Genomic DNA, 22,780 nt, shown 5'->3' with positions numbered 1-22,780 from the left:
CACTCAGCACAGACACACTGCTTGCCAGCTTGTGTGTGCTAGTGAGGACAAAACGAGTAAGTCGACATGGCACTCCCCTCAGGGTGCCATGCCAGCCTCTCACTGCCTATGCAGTATAGGTAAGACACCCCTCTAGCAGGCCTTACAGCCCTAAGGCAGGGTGCACTATACCATAGGTGAGGGTACCAGTGCATGAGCATGGTACCCCTACAGTGTCTAAACAAAACCTTAGACATTGTAAGTGCAGGGTAGCCATAAGAGTATATGGTCTGGGAGTCTGTCAAACACGAACTCCACAGCACCATAATGGCTACACTGAAAACTGGGAAGTTTGGTATCAAACTTCTCAGCACAATAAATGCACACTGATGCCAGTGTACATTTTATTGTAAAATACACCACAGAGGGCACCTTAGAGGTGCCCCCTGAAACTTAACCGACTGTCTGTGTAGGCTGACTAGTTCCAGCAGCCTGCCACACCAGAGACATGTTGCTGGCCCCATGGGGAGAGTGCCTTTGTCACTCTGAGGCCAGTAACAAAGCCTGCACTGGGTGGAGATGCTAACACCTCCCCCAGGCAGGAGCTGTGACACCTGGCGGTGAGCCTCAAAGGCTCACCCCTTTGTCACAGCCCAGCAGGGCACTCCAGCTTAGTGGAGTTGCCCGCCCCCTCCGGCCACGGCCCCCACTTTTGGCGGCAAGGCTGGAGGGAACAAAGAAAGCAACAAGGAGGAGTCACTGGCCAGTCAGGACAGCCCCTAAGGTGTCCTGAGCTGAGGTGACTCTGACTTTTAGAAATCCTCCATCTTGCAGATGGAGGATTCCCCCAATAGGGTTAGGATTGTGACCCCCTCCCCTTGGGAGGAGGCACAAAGAGGGTGTACCCACCCTCAGGGCTAGTAGCCATTGGCTACTAACCCCCCAGACCTAAACACGCCCTTAAAATTAGTATTTAAGGGCTACCCTGAACCCTAGAAAATTAGATTCCTGCAACTACAAGAAGAAGGACTGCCTAGCTGAAAACCCCTGCAGAGGAAGACCAGAAGACGACAACTGCCTTGGCTCCAGAAACTCACCGGCCTGTCTCCTGCCTTCCAAAGATCCTGCTCCAGCGACGCCTTCCAAAGGGACCAGCGACCTCGACATCCTCTGAGGACTGCCCCTGCTTCGAAAAGACAAGAAACTCCCGAGGACAGCGGACCTGCTCCAAGAAAAGCTGCAACTTTGTTTCCAGCAACTTTAAAGAACCCTGCAAGCTCCCCGCAAGAAGCGTGAGACTTGCAACACTGCACCCGGCGACCCCGACTCGGCTGGTGGCGACCCAACACCTCAGGAGGGACCCCAGGACTACTCTGATACTGTGAGTACCAAAACCTGTCCCCCCTGAGCCCCCACAGCGCCGCCTGCAGAGGGAATCCCGAGGCTTCCCCTGACCGCGACTCTTTGAACCTAAAGTCCCGACGCCTGGGAGAGACCCTGCACCCGCAGCCCCCAGGACCTGAAGGACCGGACTTTCACTGGAGAAGTGACCCCCAGGAGTCCCTCTCCCTTGCCCAAGTGGAGGTTTCCCCGAGGAATCCCCCCCTTGCCTGCCTGCAGCGCTGAAGAGATCCCGAGATCTCTCATAGACTAACATTGAAAACCCGACGCCTGTTCCTACACTGCACCCGGCCGCCCCCGCGCTGCTGAGGGTGAAATTTCTGTGTGGACTTGTGTCCCCCCCGGTGCCCTACAAAACCCCCCTGGTCTGCCCTCCGAAGACGCGGGTACTTACCTGCAAGCAGACCGGAACCGGGGCACCCCCTTCTCTCCATTCTAGCCTATGTGTTTTGATCACCACTTTGAACTCTGCACCTGACCGGCCCTGAGCTGCTGGTGTGGTGACTTTGGGGTTGCTCTGAACCCCCAACGGTGGGCTACCTTGGACCAAGAACTGAACCCTGTAAGTGTCTTACTTACCTGGTAAAACTAACAAAAACTTACCTCCCCCAGGAACTGTGAAAATTGCACTGTGTCCACTTTTAAAACAGCTATTTGTCAATAACTTGTAAAGTATACATGCAATTTTTATGCTTTAAAGTTCCTAAAGTACTTACCTGCAATACCTTTCGAATGAGATATTACATGTAGAATTTGAACCTGTGGTTCTTAAAATAAACTAAGAAAAGATATTTTTCTATAACAAAACCTATTGGCTGGATTTGTCTCTGAGTGTGTGTACCTCATTTATTGTCTATGTGTATGTACAACAAATGCTTAACACTACTCCTTGGATAAGCCTACTGCTCGACCACACTACCACAGAATAGAGCATTAGTATTATCTATTTTTTACCACTATTTTACCTCTAAGGGGAACCCTTGGACTCTGTGCATGCTATTCCTTACTTTGAAATAGCACATACAGAGCCAACCTCCTACATTGGTGGATCAGCGGTGGGGTACAAGACTTTGCATTTGCTGGACTACTCAGCCAATACCTGATCACACGACAAATTCCAAAATTGTCATTAGAAATTGATTTTTGCAATTTGAAAAGTTTTCTAAATTCTTAAAAGACCTGCTAGGGCCTTGTGTTAGATCCTGTTTAGCATTTCTTTTTAGAGTTTAAAAGTTTGTAAAAGTTTGAATTAGATTCTAGAACCAGTTGTAGATTCTTAAAAAGTATTCCAACTTTTAGAAGCAAAATGTCTAGCACAGATGTGACTGTGGTGGAACTCGACACCACACCTTACCTCCATCTTAAGATGAGGGAGCTAAGGTCACTCTGTAAAATAAAGAAAATAACAATGGGCCCCAAACCTACCAAAATACAGCTCCAGGAGCTTTTGGCAGAGTTTGAAAAGGCCAACCCCTCTGAGGGTGGCAACTCAGAGGAAGAGGATAGTGACTTGGAGGACAATTCCCCCCTACCAGTCCTATCTAGGGAGAACAGGGTCTCTCAAACCCTGACTCCAAAAATAATAGTCAGAGATGCTGGTTCCCTCACAGGAGAGACCAACACCTCTGAAATCACTGAGGATAACCCCAGTGAAGAGGACATCCAGTTAGCCAGGATGGCCAAAAGATTGGCTTTGGAAAGACAGATCCTAGCCATAGAGAGGGAAAGACAAGAGATGGGCCTAGGACCCATCAATGGTGGCAGCAACATAAATAGGGTCAGAGATTCTCCTGACATGTTGAAAATCCCTAAAGGGATTGTAACTAAATATGAAGATGGTGATGACATCACCAAATGGTTCACAGCTTTTGAGAGGGCTTGTGTAACCAGAAAAGTGAACAGATCTCACTGGGGTGCTCTCCTTTGGGAAATGTTCACAGGAAAGTGTAGGGATAGACTCCTCACACTCTCTGGACAAGATGCAGAATCTTATGACCTCATGAAGGGTACCCTGATTGAGGGCTTTGGATTCTCCACTGAGGAGTATAGGATTAGATTCAGGGGGGCTCAAAAATCCTCGAGCCAGACCTGGGTTGACTTTGTTGACTACTCAGTGAAAACACTAGATGGTTGGATTCAAGGCAGTGGTGTAAGTAATTATGATGGGCTGTACAATTTATTTGTGAAAGAACACCTGTTAAGTAATTGTTTCAATGATAAACTGCATCAGCATCTGGTAGACCTAGGACCAATTTCTCCCCAAGAATTGGGAAAGAAGGCGGACCATTGGGTCAAGACAAGGGTGTCCAAGACTTCAACAGGGGGTGACCAAAAGAAAGGGGTCACAAAGACTCCCCAGGGGAAGGGTGATGAGACAACCAAAACTAAAAACAGTAAAGAGTCTTCTACAGGCCCCCAAAAACCTGCACAGGAGGGTGGGCCCAGAGCCTCTTCACAAAACAATGGGTACAAGGGTAAAAACTTTGATCCCAAAAAGGCCTGGTGTCATAGCTGTAAACAGCATGGACACCAAACTGGAGACAAGGCCTGTCCCAAGAAAGGTTCCACTCCAAACTCCCATCCAGGTAACACTGGTATGGCTAGTCTCCAAGTGGGATCAACAGTGTGCCCAGAGCAAATCAGGGTCCACACTGAAGCTACTCTAGTTTCTGAGGGTGGGGTGGATTTAGCCACACTAGCTGTCTGGCCGCCTAACATGCAAAAATACAGACAGCAACTCTTAATTAATGGGACTAGAATAGAGGGCCTGAGGGATACAGGTGCCAGTGTCACCATGGTGACAGAGAAACTGGTTTCCCCTGGCCAATACCTGACTGGAAAAACTTACACAGTCACCAACGCTGACAATCAGAGAAAAGTACATCCCATGGCAATGGTTACTTTAGAATGGGGAGGGGTCAATGGCCTGAAACAGGTGGTGGTCTCCTCAAATATCCCAGTGGACTGTCTGCTTGGAAATGACCTGGAGTCCTCAGCATGGGCTGAGGTAGAACTAAAAACCCATGCAGCAATGCTGGGTATCCCTGAACTGGTGTGTGTGAAAACAAGAGCACAGTGCAAGGCACAGGGTGAAAAAGTAGAGCTGGAGTCTGGAAAAATGGCCCAGCCTACCAAGAGAACAGGAAAGTCAGTTGGGAAACCAACTGCAACACAGCAAAAGAAAGGGAACCTCTCTTCTCAGGAAGAAGTTCTGCCCTCTGAGGGAACTGAGCCTTTGGAGCTTGAACCTTATCAGGTTGAGCTCTTAGGCCCAGGGGGACCCTCAAGGGAGGAGCTGTGTAAGGGACAAGAAACCTGTCACTCTCTTGAAGGCCTTAGGCAGCAAGCTGCTGAAGAGTCCAAAGGCAAGAAAAATGGAACGCATAGGGTCTATTGGGAAGATGGACTCCTGTACACTGAGGCCAGAGACCCCAAACCTGGTGCCACTAGGAGAGTGGTAGTGCCTCAGCTGTTCAGAGAGTTCATCCTAACATTGGCCCATGACATTCCCCTTGCTGGACATTTGGGACAAACCAAGACGTGGGAGAGGTTAGTCAACCACTTCTACTGGCCCAATATGTCCAACATGGTTAAGGAGTTTTGCCTCTCCTGCCCCACCTGTCAAGCCAGTGGTAAGACAGGTGGGCATCCAAAGGCCCCCCTCATTCCACTTCCAGTGGTGGGGGTGCCCTTTGAAAGAGTGGGTGTGGACATAGTTGGTCCACTAGAACCTCCCACAGCCTCAGGAAATATGTATATCCTGGTAGTAGTGGATCATGCTACCAGGTATCCTGAAGCTATTCCCCTTAGGTCGACTACTGCCCCTGCAGTAGCCAAGGCCCTCATTGGTATCTTTACCAGAGTGGGTTTCCCTAAGGAGGTGGTGTCTGACAGAGGTACCAACTTCATGTCAGCATACCTAAAGCACATGTGGAATGAGTGTGGGGTGACTTATAAATTCACTACACCATACCATCCACAAACTAATGGCTTAGTTGAGAGATTCAACAAGACATTAAAGGGCATGATCATGGGGCTCCCAGAAAAACTCAAAAGGAGATGGGATGTCCTCTTGCCATGTCTGCTTTTCGCTTACAGAGAGGTGCCACAGAAGGGAGTAGGATTCTCACCCTTTGAACTTCTGATTGGTCATCCTGTAAGGGGACCACTTGCCCTTGTTAAAGAAGGCTGGGAGAGACCTCTCCATGAGCCTAAACAGGACATAGTGGACTATGTACTTGGCCTTCGCTCTAGAATGGCAGAGTACATGGAAAAGGCAACTAAAAACCTTGAGGCCAGCCAACAGCTCCAGAAGTTTTGGTATGACCAAAAGGCTGCACTGGTTGAGTTCCAACCAGGGCAGAAAGTCTGGGTTCTGGAGCCTGTGGCTCCCAGGGCACTCCAGGACAAATGGAGTGGCCCTTACCCAGTACTAGAGAGGAAGAGTCAGGTCACCTACTTGGTGGACCTGGGCACAAGCAGGAGCCCCAAGAGGGTGATCCATGTAAACCGCCTTAAGCTCTTCCACGACAGGGCTGATGTCAATCTGTTGATGGTAACAGATGAGGATCAGGAGGCAGAGAGTGAACCTCTCCCTGATCTTCTGTTATCAGACCCAAAAGATGGTACAGTAGATGGAGTGATCTACTCAGACACCCTCTCTGACCAACAGCAAGCTGATTGTAGGAGAGTCCTACAACAGTTTCCTGAACTCTTCTCCTTAACCCCTGGTCAGACACACCTGTGTACCCATGATGTGGACACAGGAGACAGCATGCCTGTCAAGAACAAAATCTTTAGACAGTCTGACCATGTTAAGGAAAGCATCAAGGTGGAAGTCCACAAGATGCTGGAATTGGGAGTAATTGAGCGCTCTGACAGCCCCTGGGCTAGCCCAGTGGTCTTAGTCCCCAAACCTCACACCAAAGATGGAAAGAAAGAGATGAGGTTTTGTGTGGACTACAGAGGGCTCAACTCTGTCACCAAGACAGATGCCCATCCAATTCCAAGAGCTGATGAGCTCATTGATAAATTAGGTGCTGCCAAGTTTCTAAGTACCTTTGACTTGACAGCAGGGTACTGGCAAATAAGAATGGCACCTGGAGCAAAAGAAAAGACAGCATTCTCCACACCTGATGGGCATTATCAGTTTACTGTTATGCCCTTTGGTTTAAAGAATGCCCCTGCCACCTTCCAAAGGTTGGTGAATCAAGTCCTTGCTGGCTTGGAGTCCTTTAGCACAGCTTATCTTGATGATATTGCTGTCTTTAGCTCCACCTGGCAGGATCACCTGGTCCACCTGAAGAAGGTTTTGAAGGCTCTGCAATCTGCAGGCCTCTCTATCAAGGCATCCAAATGCCAGATAGGGCAGGGAACTGTGGTTTACTTGGGACACCTTGTAGGTGGAGGCCAAGTTCAGCCACTCCAACCCAAGATCCAGACTATTCTGGACTGGGTAGCTCCAAAAACCCAGACTCAAGTCAGGGCATTCCTTGGCTTGACTGGGTATTACAGGAGGTTTGTGAAGGGATATGGATCCATTGTGACAGCCCTCACTGAACTCACCTCCAAGAAAATGCCCAAGAAAGTAAACTGGACTGTGGAATGCCAACAGGCCTTTGACACCCTGAAACAGGCAATGTGCTCAGCACCAGTTCTCAAAGCTCCAGATTATTCTAAGCAGTTCATTGTGCAGACTGATGCCTCTGAACATGGGATAGGGGCAGTTTTGTCCCAAACAAATGATGATGGCCTTGACCAGCCTGTTGCTTTCATTAGCAGGAGGTTACTCCCCAGGGAGCAGCGTTGGAGTGCCATTGAGAGGGAGGCCTTTGCTGTGGTTTGGTCCCTGAAGAAGCTGAGACCATACCTCTTTGGGACTCACTTCCTAGTTCAAACTGACCACAGACCTCTCAAATGGCTGATGCAAATGAAAGGTGAAAATCCTAAACTGTTGAGGTGGTCCATCTCCCTACAGGGAATGGACTTTATAGTGGAACACAGACCTGGGACTGCCCATGCCAATGCAGATGGCCTTTCCAGGTTCTTCCACTTAGAAAATGAAGACTCTCTTGGGAAAGGTTAGTCTCATCCTCTTTCGTTTGGGGGGGGGTTGTGTAAGGAAATGCCTCCTTGGCATGGTTGCCCCCTGACTTTTTGCCTTTGCTGATGCTATGTTTACAATTGAAAGTGTGCTGAGGCCTGCTAACCAGGCCCCAGCACCAGTGTTCTTTCCCTAACCTGTACTTTTGTATCCACAATTGGCAGACCCTGGCATCCAGATAAGTCCCTTGTAACTGGTACTTCTAGTACCAAGGGCCCTGATGCCAAGGAAGGTCTCTAAGGGCTGCAGCATGTCTTATGCCACCCTGGAGACCTCTCACTCAGCACAGACACACTGCTTGCCAGCTTGTGTGTGCTAGTGAGGACAAAACGAGTAAGTCGACATGGCACTCCCCTCAGGGTGCCATGCCAGCCTCTCACTGCCTATGCAGTATAGGTAAGACACCCCTCTAGCAGGCCTTACAGCCCTAAGGCAGGGTGCACTATACCATAGGTGAGGGTACCAGTGCATGAGCATGGTACCCCTACAGTGTCTAAACAAAACCTTAGACATTGTAAGTGCAGGGTAGCCATAAGAGTATATGGTCTGGGAGTCTGTCAAACACGAACTCCACAGCACCATAATGGCTACACTGAAAACTGGGAAGTTTGGTATCAAACTTCTCAGCACAATAAATGCACACTGATGCCAGTGTACATTTTATTGTAAAATACACCACAGAGGGCACCTTAGAGGTGCCCCCTGAAACTTAACCGACTGTCTGTGTAGGCTGACTAGTTCCAGCAGCCTGCCACACCAGAGACATGTTGCTGGCCCCATGGGGAGAGTGCCTTTGTCACTCTGAGGCCAGTAACAAAGCCTGCACTGGGTGGAGATGCTAACACCTCCCCCAGGCAGGAGCTGTGACACCTGGCGGTGAGCCTCAAAGGCTCACCCCTTTGTCACAGCCCAGCAGGGCACTCCAGCTTAGTGGAGTTGCCCGCCCCCTCCGGCCACGGCCCCCACTTTTGGCGGCAAGGCTGGAGGGAACAAAGAAAGCAACAAGGAGGAGTCACTGGCCAGTCAGGACAGCCCCTAAGGTGTCCTGAGCTGAGGTGACTCTGACTTTTAGAAATCCTCCATCTTGCAGATGGAGGATTCCCCCAATAGGGTTAGGATTGTGACCCCCTCCCCTTGGGAGGAGGCACAAAGAGGGTGTACCCACCCTCAGGGCTAGTAGCCATTGGCTACTAACCCCCCAGACCTAAACACGCCCTTAAAATTAGTATTTAAGGGCTACCCTGAACCCTAGAAAATTAGATTCCTGCAACTACAAGAAGAAGGACTGCCTAGCTGAAAACCCCTGCAGAGGAAGACCAGAAGACGACAACTGCCTTGGCTCCAGAAACTCACCGGCCTGTCTCCTGCCTTCCAAAGATCCTGCTCCAGCGACGCCTTCCAAAGGGACCAGCGACCTCGACATCCTCTGAGGACTGCCCCTGCTTCGAAAAGACAAGAAACTCCCGAGGACAGCGGACCTGCTCCAAGAAAAGCTGCAACTTTGTTTCCAGCAACTTTAAAGAACCCTGCAAGCTCCCCGCAAGAAGCGTGAGACTTGCAACACTGCACCCGGCGACCCCGACTCGGCTGGTGGCGACCCAACACCTCAGGAGGGACCCCAGGACTACTCTGATACTGTGAGTACCAAAACCTGTCCCCCCTGAGCCCCCACAGCGCCGCCTGCAGAGGGAATCCCGAGGCTTCCCCTGACCGCGACTCTTTGAACCTAAAGTCCCGACGCCTGGGAGAGACCCTGCACCCGCAGCCCCCAGGACCTGAAGGACCGGACTTTCACTGGAGAAGTGACCCCCAGGAGTCCCTCTCCCTTGCCCAAGTGGAGGTTTCCCCGAGGAATCCCCCCCTTGCCTGCCTGCAGCGCTGAAGAGATCCCGAGATCTCTCATAGACTAACATTGAAAACCCGACGCCTGTTCCTACACTGCACCCGGCCGCCCCCGCGCTGCTGAGGGTGAAATTTCTGTGTGGACTTGTGTCCCCCCCGGTGCCCTACAAAACCCCCCTGGTCTGCCCTCCGAAGACGCGGGTACTTACCTGCAAGCAGACCGGAACCGGGGCACCCCCTTCTCTCCATTCTAGCCTATGTGTTTTGGGCACCACTTTGAACTCTGCACCTGACCGGCCCTGAGCTGCTGGTGTGGTGACTTTGGGGTTGCTCTGAACCCCCAACGGTGGGCTACCTTGGACCAAGAACTGAACCCTGTAAGTGTCTTACTTACCTGGTAAAACTAACAAAAACTTACCTCCCCCAGGAACTGTGAAAATTGCACTAAGTGTCCACTTTTAAAACAGCTATTTGTCAATAACTTGTAAAGTATACATGCAATTTTTATGCTTTAAAGTTCCTAAAGTACTAACCTGCAATACCTTTCGAATGAGATATTACATGTAGAATTTGAACCTGTGGTTCTTAAAATAAACTAAGAAAAGATATTTTTCTATAACAAAACCTATTGGCTGGATTTGTCTCTGAGTGTGTGTACCTCATTTATTGTCTATGTGTATGTACAACAAATGCTTAACACTACTCCTTGGATAAGCCTACTGCTCGACCACACTACCACAGAATAGAGCATTAGTATTATCTATTTTTTACCACTATTTTACCTCTAAGGGGAACCCTTGGACTCTGTGCATGCTATTCCTTACTTTGAAATAGCACATACAGAGCCAACTTCCTACAAACCTTGAATCATACCTGAATGGACTATTAATTTACTTATATGTCCCTAGTAATGTGCACTCTATGTGCATAGGGCCGGTAGATTAAATGCTACTAGTGGGCCTGCAGCACTGGTTGTGCCACCCACTTAAGTAGCCCCTTTTCCTTGTCTCAGGCCTGCCATTGCAAGGCCTGTGTGTGCAGTTTCACTGTCACCTCGACTTGGCATTTAAAAGTACTTGCCAAGCCTAAACCTCCCCTTTCTCCACATATAAGTCACCTCTAATGTGTGCCCTAGGTAACTCCTAGAGCAGGGTGCTGTGTGGGTGAAAGGCAGGACATGTACCTGTGTAGTTTACATGTCCTGGTAGTGTAAAACTCCTAAATTCGTTTTTGCACTACTGTGAGGCCTGCTCCCTTCATAGGCAAACATTGGGGCTGCCCTCATACAGTTTTGAAGTGGTAGCTGCTGATCTGAAAGGAGTAGGAAGGTCATATTTAGTATGGCCAGAATGGTAATATAAAATCCTGCTGACTGGTGAAGTTGGATTTAATATTACTATTCTAGAAATGCCACTTTTAGAAAGTGAGCATTTCTTTGCACTTAAATCTTTCTGTGCCTTACAATCCACGTCTGGCTGGGCTTAGTTGACAGCTCCTTGTGCATTCACTCAGACACACCCCAAACACAGGGTACTCAGCCTCACTTGCATACATCTGCATTTTGAATGGGTCTTCCTGGGCTGGGAGGGTGGAGGGCCTGCTCTCACACAAAGGACTGCCACACCCCTTACTGGGACCCTGGCAGACAGGATTGAACTGAAAGGGGACCTGGTGCACTTCTTAGCCACTATTTGAAGTCTCCCCCACTTCAAAGGCACATTTGGGTATAAAACAGGGCCTCTGCCCTACCTCATCAGACACTTGCTGGAGAAGAAACCTGAACCAGAAACTACATCCTGCCAAGAAGAACTACCTGGCTGCTCAAAGGACTCACCTGTCTGCTTTCTACAAAGGACTGCTGCCTTGCTGTTGGCCTGCTGCCTTGCTGAACTCTTGTCTGGCTGTGAAAGTGCTCTCCAAGGGCTTGGATAGAGCTTGCCTCCTGTTCCCTGAAGTCTCAGGACCAAAAAGACTTCTCTTTTTCACTTGGATGCTCCGTGCGCCGAAAATTTCGACGCACAGCTTGTTCCGCGGCGAGAAAAACGCCGCACACCGACGCTGATCGGCGCGACGCCTTCGGGATGACCGGAACTTCGACGGACGGCTTCGCAAGGACAACGCCGCCCGACCTCTAGAGTAGAAATCGACGCGACGCCTGCCGTGAGATCGTAATTTCGACGCGCAGCCCCGCAGACCGACGAGCAGCCGGAAAACAAGCAGGAAAATCCCCGCACAGACCCGTGACATCTGGTAATCCCCGCGATCCACAGAAAGAGACTGTCCACGCGCCGGAAAACGATGCTCGACTTCCCCGCGTGAAAAATAACAACGCAAGTCTGTGTGTGCTGGGGAGAAAATCGACGCACACATCCTTTTTCCACGTATCTCTTCTTCTGTAGCCCTCTGAGGAGATTTTCCACTCCAAACCAGGTACTTTGTGCTTGAAAGAGACTTTGTTTGCTTTTTAAAGACTTAAGACACTTTATATCACTTTTTAGTAATATCTCTACAAATTCACATTGCAACTTTATTCGTTTTGACCTACAATTATCCTGATAAATATTATATATTTTTCTAAACACTGTGTGGTGTATTTTTGTGGTGCTATATGGTGGTATTGTATGATTTATTGCACAAATACTTTACACATTGCCTTCTAAGTTAAGACTGACTGCTCGTGCCAAGCTACCAGAGGGTGGGCACAGGATAATCTTGGATTGTGTGTGACTTACCCTGACTAGAGTGAGGGCTTTTGCTGGGACAGGGGTTAACCTGACTGCCAACCAAAAACCCCATTTCTAACAACGTGTTAACGTGCAACCAACACACACCCTCTCAGGCACTGGCAGCTAGCACTCTCAATCCTTTTTAGCACTGTCTACAGTGAGTGCGACTCACTCAAAGTAAATGTCTAAAAATAGTGTAGCCCAAAAGCAAAAAATCCAGAGGGTTAAATGGGGCCCATTTTCCCAACGTATACAACAAGATTCATTACACAACAGAAGCAAGTAAGTAAAGTTATGACAATGATAAATGCAGTACTGTCAGTAATGTGCTAGTGTACATACAAGTACACACTAGGAGAAAGCATGTGCAACAGGGGCCCAACAGTTCACATAAGGTTTATCTCATGCTACCACCTGCCTATCACGCTAAAACAAAAAAGCAGCTGCTATCAGCTGTACTATACGTCTGAAACAGACCGGGTCTGGACACTGCAGCAAGAGACTAAAACATATGCAAAGCAGATCAGGCTAACACTATCGCTGATGGTTCACTGTGCACCCTATACTGTTTGGGTAGGAAGAGATAGGCAATTTTCTAGCTCGGCAGCAATCGATGATGGGGTACAGGGGAATATAAGGTGGAGTAAAAACATTAAGAAGTGTGTGTGGACTAAAGTTTTAGGGTATTGACATCTGTGAAACGCCATGGGTGCACACCAGGTCTGATGAGCAATCAAAGAGAAAGCCAGCAGAATCACAGTAGCCAACAGCTGAAAGAAGCTGTCCAAAAGCCTCTTTCAATATATATTTATATGTGCATGTTGTTTACGTTTATCTGTATATTCCGTGTTGTGTCATGAAATAAGGCTTTCTCCAAAAACTAAACCTATCTATAGTTGAGGCCAAAAAAGAAACAAAAAAAGAACCAGACGACAATCTCTGAGCAATCACCCATTTCTTGCCGCACATTCCCACAGAAGTCTGCAGCCCTCAGATATCATGAAAAAGATGAAATTTGAAATATCCGTACAACACTTTCCTACATCCTTGTCCTACACAATTTGTCACAAGGACTCTGCACTGAAACCTTGCTTCATGATGTTGTATCCCCTTGCAGCGTGAGGCCACACCCTTCTCTTCCTGTGCAATTCAAACCTATCCCTCTTTACTATAACCCACATGCTATGCATATGGCCTCTTAGAATGTGTGCTATGCACTCCACAAATATGGATGTTGTGTAACTGCAATAACTGATTAGCATACAAAACAAAAACACTGCTTGAAAGCTACTGGTCTTTGATCTCTATATCATGTATCATTTTTTTATCTTGCCACAAAGGTGAGATGTGGAGAATGGACTTCAGAGGTCTAAAAAGCTCACAATAGGGATATTCTATATTGTGGCATTTGCTGCCCATGACAGTTAGTTCCAGTTGCAACTTCCACCATACACATACACAACAATAACACAGTGGATAGAAAAGTAATGGAGCAGCACTGAAAAGGCAACAGTGGCAACAATGAGAATGGATGGCAAACTGGAAGCGGTCTCCTGTTTCACTTTAGCATAAAGCAGCATCATTGGGTCACCCTCAATGATATGCACTGCAGCATGATGGACTGTAATGGAAGCACTCTTTATGCAAGAGCAAACTGCAAAACATATTCGAAACTTGAACGTACAGTGCAGGAAATGAGGGGGACGCACACAGATCCTGGATCAACCAGCTGTCACTGAACCGAATCCAGGATCCTCTGAACCCAGTGAAATATGCTAAATTTGTCTCCGTGTAATTTGCCAACTCCAGGGCACATTCAGCAGTGTCTGTTCCTTGTCTGCTTTCTGTTCTGAGCACCAACATACTAGCAGTGAAGGACCTTTCTTATATTCAGTCCCAGCTGGTCCAAAAACAATGGCAGAATTTAAGGTCCATCAGCCCTCCTTTTGTTCAATTATCATCCTGAAGCATATCATCTAGATGCGAACACAATGGAGGGAAGCAAAGACACAGACCTTGCTATAACTTCACAAGTACTTAAGAGAAACTTCAATTTTGAGCCAGGTTTTTGACTTCATATATAAGAGATATGCATTCAATGTAAGAACGGCAGATGTATTGTTGTTTTTGAGTAGTTACATAAATAGCAATTAAAACGGCACTTACTAGTTTATTTGTATTTCATACTCATATTACACTACCAATCCCAATGTAGGGTTTTAGAGCACTTTAAATCACATGCACATATTATACATTCACAATAAAGCATTCAAATGCATAAAACAATGTCAGGATGTATTACATAAGACATGATGGTTACAAAGTGCAGGAGTTACATATCGTCCTCACTGGTAGCCATTTTACGTTAAAAGTGCATGGTCTGGAGAAACACAAAGTCGGGGTTTGAAACATAACTTAGTGATTGGGGTTGTCTATACTGATAAGACTATTACTACCAATAGCAGCCTTGTAATCATGACAGATTGCAAAAAAACATCTGCATGTAGTTGCTTGATGCCGATTCATAGCTCACTAAACTATATTAGAAATATTGCAATTATGAACCTCAAATAACAAGCAGTAACCCATTTACCTTCCTACATAAAAAGGGTATCTGCATGTTACACGATGCGCTTTGCAGGAGACACATTAACCCTCTATGCTACTTTATGAGTCAAGACTAGGAATGGACAAATACAGATCTCTGCAGCAAGGGCATTAGCTACCATACATCAACAGACAGGTTGGTATGCGGCCTGGCCCACTCATGCTACTGACTGTGCAGACTGTAGATTGGGTAGGGGGCTATCTACTTTCCCTAAGGGCCATCAATATCAGGGGAAGGGACAACTACAACAGACCACCTCAGGAGAGTCTTTCCTTCCTCTCAATCACTTTCTATGTCTCCATCGCTGTTCGTTCAACTGTGTCAAAGGTTTAGGGAGCCTATGTTAGGTCTGTTCACTATAGAAAAAGATACTCAGCTGCTGAGGTTCTTGTCACGCCTTCCAGTACCAGAAAAAATGGCAGTGGATACTATCTCTTCCTTGGCCTCCTCATCTAATTTTATGCTTTTCCACTCATTCCTCAGGTTCTCCTAAAGATCCGAGCTGAAGTTGCAGAGGTCATCAGGGTTCTTCCGTTTTGACCCCCACTCTTGGTTTCCTCTTCTGAAAACAATGTCAGAAGCACTATTCTGGAGAATACCCCTCTCACCCTTCCCTTTTTGCAACAAGGTGTGCCTTCCTCTTGGAAAGCTGTACCCTGTAATCTGGCAACTGAGAGACAGGTCTACAGAACAGGGGAATTGCTAAGCATATTTCCCTCAACTTGCAGGGGCCGGAAGGCCTGCGACTGTAAAAACCTATTCTAAAGGCACGCAGCCTTTCCCTTCCTCCTGTTTCCTGTGGAATCTCTTCTATTCTTCAATATTTATTTGAAGGATTCAATAAGAATTTAGCAATCGTGACACTTAGATCCCAGAGGTCTGCTATCCACGTTTATTGTGAACCTTGGGGTTGTTTTGGTAGAGATAATCTTTTTGTTATGAGATTCTTGACAGGTTTTTCTAACTCTATACCTTCTAGGAGGCCTTCTGTTCCTGTATGGGATCTTTCCTTAGTCTTTTTTAAAGAGTTTGCAGAGGGTTTCCTTTGAACCTTTACAATCTGTTTATCTCAACTACTTAGCCTTGAAAGTTGCTTTCCTTCTAGCCATTACTTCTGCAAGAAGAATTGGCAGATTCCATTCTAACCCTCGATTTCTTTCTTTCTTTCTTGGAAGGCGGTATTATTTTAAAGCCTTAACCTGTTTTATTTTCTAAAATGTCTCGTCGTTTCACAAACAACAAGAAATATTCTTACCATATTTCTTTTCTTCACCCGCTTCCAATGAGGAATCAAAGTTACATCTAGCTGGATCACATTACGCCCTTTAGAAAGTCTGAACGTTTATTTGTGACTTTTGCAAACTCTAATCGGTGGGGGAGAAGGGGATAATGCTTTCAACAGGACCATAAGCAGATCCCACTGCATACTCCATCTCCGGAATATTAATTCCTAAAGGCATACAGTGACGTTTCACTCGAGGAATGCCCTGGGTGGAATGTCAGGAGCAACCTTAATGGAGATATGTAGTGCAGCCACTTGGATCTCGACTGATGCCTTTGCTTAACCATTACAGAATTCAGAATGTTAAACAGGAGGCTCATTCTTTTGGTTAATAAACATGAATCACTGTTTCCTCACAATCTTAATTACTTGCTACCACTAACTAAAGGGTGTAGCATTGGTATAGTATCCTCTTTCATTTTCTAATTGAAGGCCTGTTGGCTTTGGTATATTCAAAATAATGGCTGGAACGAGGATGGCGGTATAATGAAGATTAGTGGTAAGTACCCGGGCATTATTATTATTTTATGTCAAGAACGGAGGCTCCTATTATGCGTTTCTTTTCTTACTTTAATCAATAGCAGCAGTCAAGAAACGTACTACAAATCCCAAGAGGCGAACAACCAAGAGCCAATGGGATTAAAAGCGTAGTCCTAACAAATGAACCAATGAGGATGTACACATAGCATTATGACATCACTTGACTGCGAACAGCCCTCTTTTCTTGCTGCTCGCAGTCAAGCTTAGTACATTTTCACCTTTTTTCCCCATGTTTTATTACCTCATTATTTCTATATTTGTTTTAAAAAATCCTGGTACGGTGTGTCACGCCGCTCCACAGCACGTTCCGGTTTATTTCTAGTCGGCAAGTTGCCGCACTTAACATCAGAACGCTCCTCCTCACGCTCCGTGTTTTCAACGTTCCTCTCGTCGCCTCAGACATCGGTTGCCATTTTCACCGCGTCTGAGAAAACAAGAGCAGCGTTGACAGCCTTCTCCTTCCTGGACTTTCCTAAAAATTCATTTTTCCCCAAACTTACTGTTTTTTTCTGCTCCCCTTACCGCGACTGCTCTCCTGCCTGCCTCCCTTCGTCCAAGGCAGCATCAGCATGTCGTACAAACTCTCCCTCAATACGCCCACAGGCGGAGCTTCGTTCTCAAGCCCTCCCTCCACTCATTTAACCCTGTTTTGTGCTGGTTTCCCTTGAAGCTTCAATACAGCTTCATTTATTTTATTTCACAGTATGGAAACAGATGGTTCTCCTTTGGGACAGGATGTCCCTTATGATTTTAATCAAATTAGACAAGAGCTTAACTCCTTTATTAAAAGCTATGTTCATCAGGCTGTTTCTTGTTCCGTCCAAAAATTATCAAAAAATTTGGAATCCTCTTTTTCTAACTTCATTTCTAAATCGATTTCGGACCAAACTGCGGGGGAATGCAGTCAGCGCCTCTCACCCTCTAAACAACCCAAAAAATTAAAAAAAAATGGCACAAAAGGACAGTGAGGTTTCCTCACACATGGCAGAGGACGCAGTGCCTCACAAGGCTCCTTCCAAGGAGAATACAAATTTGGATAATGTCAAAACGTCTTTAAAACGTAAATCAAAATAAAAAAATATTATACCTCCTATTGTAATTTCTTCCATCCCTGATACGGATGATGACATGCCTGACATTGATTCAGATACCTATTTATCTGACAGGGACGACAACAGTTCATTACCTTCCCCCCTTCAAAGAAACCTAATATATCCTACTTTGACTCTTCCAAGCCCACCCCCCTTTTCGACTCTGAAGGTTTACCTATGTTTGACAATTGTCACATCCTTCATCCCAACTCTACCGTGTGGACTCCCGCAGACCATGTGGGCAAATATGTTGCTGCCAAATTGTTTTCCCCTTTGGATAAGCAGACCAGGGCCAAGTTGAAATCCGAATGCCCACGTCCTTCCCTTTCTCATAAATCCACTATTACGCCCTCAATTGATCAACCTTTACTCACATTTTTTACAAAACTTGGTAAAGATCCTCGGAAAGGAGTTGACAAGGCATGGTCTTCCTGCCAGGACAAACTTTTAGATGTGGTCAGTCCCCTTACTCATATTTTTGATTTGGCTGAGGCAGCCAGAATTGATAGTACATTTATCGACCCTGAGGAACTCTCTTTGTGGGTTCAGCGCTCTTTCTGCCTCCTCGGAAATGCCAATTCCGCCCTTATATATGAGAGGAGCAAAGGCCTTCTACTGAAACTGGACCCGAAATTAGTTAACTTAGTGACTGTACATCCTCACATCAAAACCGAAGGGTTTTCTTTTGGGGAGTCGTTCATTAAAGAGCTAAGCAAATATGTGGCCACCTTCACTTCTCTAGACAAGGCTCAGCAATCCTTAAAGAAAACGTTCACTCAATGTGTTTTTGCCAGGGCCAGCAGAGGCAGCAACCGCTTTGCCGGCCGCGTATACTCTAACCAAGGTTCTTGTGGATTCTACAATCCATCCTATCAGGATTACAGGCCCAAATTCTATCCCCAGAGGGGCAGAGGCATCCGTTCCAGAGGCTACAGGAATCCCAGATCCTCCAACCAATCAGGTAAGCCAACCTTTCAGATCCTTTCCGATAGGAGGTCGTCTTTGTTATTTTCTTCCAAAATGGTTGTCAATCACTTCAGATCCTTGGATTCTCAACACAGTTCAAGGTTACATGATCGATCTTTATTCAAGTCCTATTCAAAAAGAGTTACCTCCCCCTCCTTGTTTTTCCACAGAAATGTCCGATCTCATTTCTCTAGAAGTCCATTCTCTTATTCAAAAACAAGCCATCTCTCTTACCCAACCCCATCCTTCAGGTTTTACCAGCCACATTTTCTTAGTTCAAAAGAAGAACAAGAAGATGAGGCCAGTAATGAATCTCAAACATTTCAATCAGTTTGTGGTCTATCAACATTTCAAAATGGAGACCATCCTTCATGTCAGGGATAAGCTCCTCCAAAAAGATTGGATGGTTCGTCTAGACCTTCAAAATCCATATCTAGTGGTTCCAATTCATCCAGACTTCAGGAAATTTCTCCAATTCCAGTGGCTAGACCAACTATTTCATTTTACCTCTCAACCCTTTGGTCTATCGTCAGCTCCATGGTGCTTCACCAAGCTCATGAAACCAGTGGCAGCTCTTCTGAGAGCTCAAGGTGTGAGACTCATCATTTATTTAGACAACATTCTCATATGGAGCCAGTCTCCCCAATGTCTTCTACCTCACCTAACTCTGACCTGTTCTCTTCTAGCCGACTTAGGCTTTATCATGAACAGAGGAAAATCCATTCTCATTCCAACTCAACTTATAGAATTTTTAGGCTTTCAAATAAATTCTCTTTCGGCCACCCTCCTTCTCCCGGCTGCAAAAATAAAATCCATAAAATCAGAGATCCTTCAGATTTTACGCAGCTCACTCATCTCCCTCAGATCTCTGGCTCGAATAGTGGGCCTTCTTTCTTCCTCCATTCTGGCAATATTCCCAGGTCCCCTGCATTATCGGGCTCTCCAAAGACTAAAGATTCAACATTTGAGAAAAGGCCTGTCTTATTCAGACACTAACCCACTAGATCTTGACTTGCGTACAGAGTTTCAGTGGTGGATAGACCATTTGGACGCTTGGAACGGAAGAAGTATCTTTGCATCAGCCCCAGATCTTGTGTTAGAATCAGATGCAAGCCGCTTAGGCTGGGGGGCCCGATGTGGTCCAGTCTCGACTGGAGGTACTTGGTCTTCAGAGGAGTCCAAATTGCATATCAATTGTTTAGAGATGCTTGCCGGATCCTTTGCAATCAGAAGTCTAGCAAAGAACAAAGTTCACTGTGCTATCCTTCTCAGGATGGACAATATTTCAGCGGTCCGTTATATAAATCACCTCGGGGGGACAAAATCCAAACCCTTAGCGGAACTAGCCAAGAGCTTTTGGGAATTTGGTCTTTCAAACCATCTTTTGGTTCATGCAGAGTATCTTCCAGGTTCTCTCAACTCAGTAGCAGATTGGAATTTGCGCCATCTTCGAGACTCCAGCGATTGGAAGCTTCATTCCTCAATTTTCCAAAAAATTCAGAACAAATGGGGCCCTTTTGAAATAAATCTGTTTGCATCCCGCCTAAACACTCAGCTTCCTCAATTTTACAGTTGGCACCCAGATCCGTTGGCCTTGGCATCAGATGCCTTTTTACAAGATTGGTCTATCTCGATCAATTACGCTTTCCCTCCTTTTATCATAATCAGCAGGGTGCTCGCACAGCTCAGACGTCAGCAAGCCACCTTGGTTCTCATAGCCCCGTTTTGGCAATTCCAAATCTGGCTTCCTACCCTTTTGGAACTTTCTGTGGACTTTCCTTTCCTTCTTCCTTGAATCTGTTGTTGGACCCGCTTCACTGTCCCCACACCCTCATTTTGGACAATCTCCTGACCTTATCGGCATGGAAAATTTCAGGAATTCCCAGTCTCTCCCTCTCATTTCGTTGGAAGCTTCACAATACATCTCACAATCCTGGACCCCAGGCACCAAGAAAGCTTATAAATCAGCCTGGTCTTTATGGCACAGCTGGTGTTTGGGAAAACACCTTTTCAACAGATGTGATTTTTGTAGTCAATTTCCTTGCTGCAGAAGCCAGCAAAGGCAAAGCTTTTCATACCATTAACCTTTACAGATCAGCTATATCTACCAACCATGCCTATGTGAATGGAAAACCAGTGGGAGAACATCCTCTTGTCTGCCGACTTTTGAAAGGAGTAACGTTTTCTAATCCTCCTATGCCCAAATACAGTCAATTATGGGATGTCAATGTAGTTTTAAAATTCCTTTTGTCATTGCATGATAATTTAATGCTTTCCTTGAAAATGTTATCCGCTAAGCTGACAATTTTCTTATGTCTTATTTCTATTAAACGTCTTTCGATGTCAAAGCTTTAGACATTTGTAATCGCCAATTCATTCCATCTGGAGTGTTATTTACAGAAGTTCGTCGAACCAAGACTAACCTAACTTCAGTTTTGTAGCCTTATTTTCCACAGCACCCAAAGTTATGTGTTGGACAATGTTTAAAAATATATGAACAAAAGACTGCAGATTTGACAACATCCTCTGTATCCCAACTTCTTATCTCTTTCAGGAAACCCTACAACCCTGTTTCCGCCGCCACTTTGGCTTGTTGGGTCAAATGGATTATGTCCTTGGTGGGCATCCATGGCGTTGATGTTTGGGGCTCATTCTTCTAGAGGAGCTATGGCTTCCAAAAACTTTCTGGGCTGGTTCCCGTCTAGTGGATATTCTTAAATCTGCAGAATGGTCAAATGATAATGTATTTAAAGTTTTTTTATTGCAAACCAGTTGATAATGTTTCATTAAATGTAATTAATATGCTTTAAACTCGCATAATACGAGCCTCCGGTCTTGACATAAAATGTAGATTTTCCTAGTCTATGACGGTAAGTCTTAATTTTATTAAAGACACGGAGGCGAGTATTATCCCACCTCGTTTAATCTTTTCTCCCTCCCTTTTTAGCTCCATCATCCACCAATCAGACTTCCTCCTATTCCATCATCCTTCGCCTGGAATGCCAGACTTCATGGTGCATCATCTTCCTCTACAGTTCCATGGTCTACGGTGCCTGTCTTGCCGGATCTTCCTCAACTCAATGGATTTTTGGACTTTTGCTCTGACTTATTTGCCTTTATTTTGTCTATTTTTATTCTTTGTTCCATTTTTCCTCTATTTAATACTGCTTGGTTTGTTTCGCAAGAAAAGAGGGCTGTTCGCAGTCAAGTTATGTCATAATGCTATGTCTACATCCTCATTGGTTCATTTGTTAGGACTACATTTTTAATCCCATTGGCTCTTGGTTGTGTGTCTCTTGAAATTTGTAGTACGTTTCTTGACTGCTGCTATTGATTAAAGTAAGAAAAGAAATGCATAATACTCGCCTCCGTGTCTTTAATAAAATTAAGAATTTCCGTCATAGACTAGGAAAATCTACATTGTTATTCCCTGAGATTTGCTGGGCACCCAAAGATTTCTGCTGCAGATGCCTTAACTCGGTAAAGTATTTTACATGTTGCCTTCGAGGCCAATTGATCAAAAACAGACCTACTGTCCTCGCTAACCCTGTTAATTTCTTTGTGTCAGAACTATTCTAAAGAGTCAGACTTTGCTTTTCAAGACTCTACCCCTTACGACTCCACCCACTTTCTGCTGCCACACCTTAAGCCCTCCTTATGGGTTCCAAAATTACATGTTTTGCTTCCACCACTGCCTACGCATGCCTCACTCTTGTACTATTTATGCCCCGTGTAACCTAAACGTAATTACAGGACTAGCCAAATATCTATTGCATTGGAGAAACACAACGTTCGAAGGGAGATTAACACTGTCCTTTCAAACAGCGGAAGACAAATGCTTTTCCTGTGTGAGCATGCACAGAAAATGTACATACTGGTACTTACATCTGTGGTTTCTCTCTGGCTGTCACCTTCCGGGCAGCATGTCACCGTTTGCACCCAACCCAGGTCACACGTGCATCAATAGACCTGCTAGAGGACAAACATGCACGACCTGCAAAAGGAGTCTCTTTGCTATTTCCAAACCCTCTTTCTATTTCCAAACTTCACCCTTTCTCGGAGAATGGGACTGAATCCGAACCTTAAGTACTTGAATATGGCAATGTAGCTCACAGAAGTGATTCGTAGCAGCGTTCTAGATGTTAAAGTAACTACATTCAGTCCCGCACACCCATTGGACAATAACTCTTCCCATAATGCCTGGCGTGTTGAGGCGCGACGAAATAGCGTCGGGTGGAGACT

General features: G+C 46.0%; 1 protein-coding gene across 2 annotated transcripts in view; it reads right to left on the bottom strand.

Moving 5' to 3' along the window:
- GFM2 (GTP dependent ribosome recycling factor mitochondrial 2) overlaps positions 1–22,657 on the bottom strand; it is a 261,831-nt gene extending 239,174 nt beyond the window's left edge. For both annotated transcript variants that reach the window (XM_069223861.1, XM_069223870.1), the window contains exon 1: positions 22,424–22,657. The gene's annotated coding sequence lies outside the window, so the exon portion shown is untranslated. The remainder of the gene's footprint in view (positions 1–22,423) is intronic.
- Between the last annotated feature and the right edge of the window lie 123 nt (positions 22,658–22,780).

Source organism: Pleurodeles waltl, chromosome 1_1 (assembly GCF_031143425.1).
Source record: "Pleurodeles waltl isolate 20211129_DDA chromosome 1_1, aPleWal1.hap1.20221129, whole genome shotgun sequence".
Classification (NCBI taxonomy): Eukaryota; Metazoa; Chordata; class Amphibia; order Caudata; family Salamandridae; genus Pleurodeles; species Pleurodeles waltl.
This window is presented reverse-complemented; position numbering and strand designations above follow the sequence as displayed.